Here is a 6,808-nt window from a genome sequence, read left to right on the forward strand (position 1 = left end):
CGTCCGAGACAAGTAGACTGACTCCTGCCTGCATCTACTACTATTACTCCACACATCGACCGCTATCCAGCATGCATCTAGAGTATTAAGTTCAAGAGAACAGAGTAACGCTTTAAGCAAGATGACATGATGTAGAGGGATAAACTCATGCAATATGATATAAACCCCATCTTGTTATCCTCGATGGCAACAATACAATACATGCCTTGCTGCCCCTACTATCACTGGGAAATGACACCGCAAGATTGAACCCAAAGCTAAGCACTTCTCCCATTGCAAGAAAGATCAATCTAGTAGGCCAAACCAAACTGATAATTCGAAGAGACTTGCAAAGATAACCAATCATACATAAAAGAATTCAGAGAAGATTCAAATATTTTTCATAGATAAACTTGATCATAAACCCACAATTCATCGGTCTCAACAAACACACCGCAAAAGAATATTACATCGAATAGATCTCCACAAGAGAGGGGGGGACATTGTATTGAGATCCAAAAAGAGAGAAGAAGCCATCTAGCTAATAACTATGGACCCGAAGGTCTGAGGTAGACTACTCACACTTCATCGGAGGGGCTATGGTGTTGATGTAGAAGCCCTCCGTGATCGATGCCCCCTCCGGCGGAGCTCCGGAAAAGGCCCCAAGATGGGATCTCGTGGATACAGAAAGTTACGGCAGTGGAATTAGGGTTTTGGCTCCGTGTCTGGTAGTTTGGGGGTACGTAGGTATATATAGGAGGAAGAAGTACGTCGGTGGAGCAACATGGGGCCCACGAGGGTGGAGGGCGTGACGGGGGGGGGGGGGGGGGTAGGCGCGCCCCCTACCTCGTGCCCTCCTGGTTGATGTCTTGATGTAGGGTCCAAGGCCTCTGGATCACGTTCGTTCCGAAAATCACGTTCCCGAAGGTTTCATTCCGTTTGGACTTCGTTTGATATTCTTTTTCTGCGAAACTCTGAAATAGGCAAAAAACAACAATTCTGGGCCGGGCCTCCGGTTAATAGGTTAGTCCCAAAAATAGTATAAAAGTGTAAAATAAAGCCCAGTAATGGCCAGAACAGAATATAATATAGCATGGAACAATAAAAAATTATAGATATGTTGGAGACGTATCAAGCATCCCCAAGCTTAATTCCTTCTTGTCCTCGAGTAGGTTAATGATAAAAACAGAATTTTTGATGTGGAGTGCTACTTGGCATAATTTCAATGTAATTCTTCTTAATTGTGATATGAATATTCAGATCCGAATGATTCAAGATAAAAGTTCAATATTGACATAAAAATAATAATACTTCAAGCATACTAACTAAGCAATTATGTCCTCTCAAAATAACATGGCCAAAGAAAGTTCTTCCCTAAAAAATCGTATACTTTAGTCATGCTCCATTTTCGCTACGCAAGAATGCTCTCATCATGCACAACTCCGATGACAAGCCAATCAATTGTTTCATACTTTAGTAATCTCAAACCTTTTCAACTTTCACTCAATACATGAGCGTGAACCATGGATATAGCACTATGGGTGGAATAGAATATAATGATGGGGGTTATGTGGAGAAGACAAAAAGGGAGAAAGTCTCACATCAACGAGGCTAATCAATGAGCTATGGAGATGACCATCGATTGATGTTAATGCAAGGAGTAGGGATTGGCATGCAACAGATGCACTAGAGCTATAAATATATGAAAGCTCAACAAAAGAAACTAAGTGGGTGTGCATCCAATTTGCTTGCTCACGAAGACCTAGGGCACTTGAGGAATCCCATTGTTGGAATATACAAGCCAAGTTCTATAATGAAAAATTCCCACTAGTATATGAAAGTGACAAAACAAGAGACTCTCTATCATGAAGATTATGGTGCTACTTTGAAGCACAAGTGTGGTAAAAAGGATAGTAACTTTCTCCCTTCTCTCTTTTTCTCTCATTTTTTGGGCCTTCTTCTTTTTATGGCCTTTCCCTTTTTTTTCCTCACTTGGGACATTGCTCCAGAAAATGATGATCATCACACTTCTATTTATTTACAACTCAATGATTACAACTCAATACTAGAACAAAGTATGACTCTATATGAATGCCTCTGGCGGTGTACCGGGATATGCAATGAACCAAGAGTGACATGTATGAAAGAATTATGAATGGTGGCTTTGCCACAAATACTATGTCAACTACATGATCATGCAAAGCAATATGACATTGATGAACGTGTCATGATAAACGGAACGGTGGAAAGTTGCATGGCAATATATCTCGGAATGGCTATGGAAATACCATAATAGGTAGGTATGGTGGCTGTTTTGAGGAAGATATAAGGAGGTTTATGTGTGAAAGAGCGTATCATATCACAGGGTTTGGATGCACCGGCGAAGTTTGCACCAACTCTCAATGTGAGAAAGGGCAATGCACGGTACCGAAGAGGCTAGCAATAATGGAAAGGTGAGAGTGCGTATAATCCATGGACTCAACATTAGTCATAAAGAACTCACATACTTATTGCAAAAATCTAGAAGTCATCAAAAACCAAGCACTATGCGCATGCTCCTAGGGGGATAGATTGGTAGGAAAAGACCATCGCTCGTCCCCGACCGCCACTCATAAGGAGGACAATCAAAGAACACCTCATGTTTCAAATTTGTTTCATAACGTTTACCATAAGTGCATGCTACGGGACTTGCAAACTTCAACACAAGTATTTCTCAAATTCACAACTACTCAACTAGCACAACTTTGATATCACTACCTCCATGTCTCAAAACAATCATCAAGCATCAAACTTCTCCTAGTATTCAACACACTCATAAGAAAGTTTTTTACTAGTCTTGAATACCAAGCATATTAGGATTATTTAAGCAAATTACCATGCTATTTCAGACTATCAAAATAATCTAAGTGAAGAATGAGAGAATAATAGTTTCTATAAAACAAAACCACCACCGTGCTCTAAAAAGATATAAGTGAAGTACTAGAGCAAGAACTATATAACTCAAAAAGATATAAGTGAAGCACATAGAGTATTCTAATAATTTATGAATCATGTGTGTCTCTCTAAAAAGGTGTGTGCAGCAAAGATGATTGTGGTAAACTAAAAAGCAAAGACTCAAATCATACAAGACGCTCCAAGCAAAACACATATCATGTGGTGAATAAAAATATAGCTCCAAGTAAAGTTACCGATGGAAGTAGACGAAAGAGGGGATGCCTTCCGGGGCATCCCCAAGCTTTGGCTTTTAGGTGTCCTTAGATTATCTTGGCGTACCATGGGAATCCCCAAGCTTAGGCTCTTGTGACTCCTTGTTCCATAATCCATCAAATCTTTCACCCAAAACTTGAAAACTTCACAACACAAAACTTAAAGTAGAAAATCTCGTGAGCTCTGTTAGCGAAAGAAAACAAAACACCACTTCAAGGTACTGTAATTAACTCATTATTTATTTATATTGGTGTTAAACCTACTGTATTCCAACTTCTCTATGGTTTATAAACTATTTTACTAGCCATATATTCATCAAAATAAGCAAACAACACACGAAAAACAGAATCTGTCAAAAACAGAACTGTCTGTAGTAATCTGTAGCTAACGCAAGATCTGGAACCCCAAAAATTCTAAAATAAATTTCTGGACGTGAGGAATTTATCTATTAATCATCTGCAAAAATAATTAACTAAATATCACTTTTCAAATAAAAATGATAGCAGTTCTCGTGAGCGCTAAAGTTTCTGTTTTTTACAGCAAGATCAAAAAGACGTTCCCCAAGTCTTCCCAACGGTTTTACTTGGCACAAACACTAATTAAACACAAAAAGCACAACCAAAACAGAGACTAGATAAATTATTTATTACGAAACAGTACCAAAAATCAAGGAAAAAAATAAAATTGGGTTGCCTCCCAACAAGCGCTATCGTTTAACGCCCCTAGCTAGGCATAAAAGCAAGGATAGATCTAGGTGTTGCCATAATAATAAGATAGATCATTAAAACTCATTTCATATTCTCTACGTTCGGCAGAAAGTTTTCTTTGAGGCCAGAAAAAGTAATCAAAAGGGCTAAATTTAATGGGACAAAAGTCCCCAAGATCAACTTTAGGAGGTATAGGTTCCTCCTTTGGCCCTTCGTATTGCACAACCAATTCATCATTATAAGCATTCTTTTGACAGAACTTTGTGAGCCTATACTCGAGAGAATATTCTAGCTCATTATTTTGAATAGCCAAATCATTATTAAGATCAGAAATTCTATCAACTAGAACATTGGTAGGAACCCTTTTTCTAAGATTTTCATTGAAAGCAACATAGTCTAGAGATTGCAAACGCATTATTTCTTCTTGATCAAAAAGTATAGCCTCTATGGGAGGATGGCCAGCGTCCACCCTATAATGCGCAAAGATTTCCTTGGCCTCTTTTATATAAATATAAACTCATGAGCCAAAAAGATAGTAGCGGCACGCTTAACAGAAGAATGCTCAATATTAGAAAATTCTAGGAAAATCCTTTGTATACAAGGATGCATGTGCATAAATTGTCTTTCAAGTTGAACTACAAGCATGGCAATAGCGTCCGCAAGACTACTAGTTCTATGAAGAATAGAACTACCCATAGAAGGCAAAGCACCGGCACAAGTAAAGAAATTTTGGATAACTCCTTTTCCAATAATATTACCACTACCAATTTGGAATTTTTTTGTATGTAAGATAGGGGGTTCTTTAGCAGGAGCATCAGAATTTTTCATGATATCATTATTGTCCATATCGACAATAATTTCCCCAATTTCAGACATAACGATAGCAAGTACAAGGGAAAAAAGAGGCAAACAGAGAAAGAGAAGGAGGACGGAGAGAGAGGGCGAATAAAACGGCAAGGGTGAAGTGGGGGGGGGGGAGAGGAAAATGAGAGGCAAATGGCAAATAATGTAATGTGGGAGATAAGGATTTGTGATGGGTACTTGGTATGTTGACTTTTCCGTAGACTCCCCGGCAACGGCGCCAGAAATGGCTCGTTGTCGGGAGTCAAATCTTGACTTGCGTGAACCTCCCCGGCAACGGCACCAGAAATCCTTCTTGCTACCTCCTGAGCACTGCGTTGGTTTTCCCTTGAAGAGGAAAGGGTGATGCAGTAAAGCAGCGTAAGTATTTCCCTCTGTTTTTGAGAACCAAGGTATCAATCCAGTAGGAGGCCGCGCACGAGTCCCTCGCACCTACACAAACAAATAAATCCTCGCAACCAACGCGATAAGGGGTTGTCAATCCCTACACAATCACTTACGAGAGTGAGATCTGATAGATATGATAGGATAATATTTTTGGTATTTTTGTGATAAAGATGCAAATTAAAGAAAGTAAAATAAAAACAGTGCAAGAAATAACTTGTTGACGGAAGATTAATATGATGGAAAATAGACCCGGGGGCCATAGGTTTCACTAGTGGCTTCTCTCAAGAGCATACGTATTTACGGTGGGTGATCAAATTACTGTTGAGAAATTGACAGAATTGAGCATAATTATGAGAATATATAGGTATGATCATGTATATAGGCATCATGTCCGAGACAAGTAGACCGACTCCTGCCTGCATCTACTACTATTACTCCACACATCGACCGCTATCCAGCATGCATCTAGAGTATTAAGTTCAAGAGAACAGAGTAACGCTTTAAGCAAGATGACATGATGTAGAGGGATAAACTCATGCAATATGATATAAACCCCATCTTGTTATCCTCGATGGCAACAATACAATATGTGCCTTGCTGCCCCTACTGTCACTTGGAAAGGACACCACAAGATTGAACCCAAAGCTAAGCACTTATCCCATTCCAAGAAAGATCAATCTAGTAGGCCAAACCAAACTGATAATTTGAAGAGACTTGCAAAGATAACCAATCATACATAAAAGAATTCAGAGAAGATTCAAATATTGTTCATAGATAAACTTGATCATAAACCCACAATTCATCGGTCTCAACAAACACACCGCAAAAGAAGATTACATCAAATAGATCTCCACAAGAGAGGGCGAGAGCATTGTATTGAGATCCAAAAAGAGATAAGAAGCCATCTAGCTAATAACTATGGACCCGAAGGTCTGAGGTAGACTACTCACACTTCATCGGAGGGGCTATGGTGTTGATGTAGAAGCCCTCCGTGATCGATGCCCCCTCTGGCGGAGCTCCGGAAAAGGCCCCAAGATGGGATCTCGTGGATACAGAAAGTTACGGCGGTGGAATTAGGGTTTTGGCTCCGTGTCTGGTAGTTTGGGGGTACGTAGGTATATATAGGAGGAAGAAGTACGTCGGTGGAGCAACAGGGGGCCCACGAGGGTGGAGGGCGCGCCTGGGGGAGGGGGGTAGGCGCGCCCCAACCTCGTGCCATCTTGGTTGATGTCTTGACGTAGGGTCCAAGTCCTCTGGTTCACGTTCGTTCCGAAAATCATGTTCCCGAAGGTTTCATTCCGTTTGGACTCCGTTTGATATTCTTTTTCTGCAAAACTCTGAAATAGGCAAAAAATAGCAATTCTAGTCTGGGCCTCCGGTTAATAGGTTAGTCCCAAAAATAATATAGAAGTGTATAATAAAGCCCAATAATGTCCAAAACAGAATATAATATAGCATGAAACAATAAAAAATTATAGATACGTTGGAGACGTATCAGGGCCCCTGTCATAGGCTGTTTAACTAACTAACAAAATTAATTAGACTAATTAGGTTTAAGTTAACTAATTAAGCTATTAATTAATTATTTAAACTTTTTTTTTTATAAAAAAAGGGGCGTGGGGCCCCATTGGCAGTGGCCCAGGAGGCCAGCCGGGGCGGGCTAATGG

Source organism: Triticum urartu, chromosome 3A, assembly GCF_056163025.1.
Source record: "Triticum urartu cultivar PI428250 chromosome 3A, HENAU_Tu73, whole genome shotgun sequence".
In the NCBI taxonomy this organism is placed as follows: domain Eukaryota; kingdom Viridiplantae; phylum Streptophyta; class Magnoliopsida; order Poales; family Poaceae; genus Triticum; species Triticum urartu.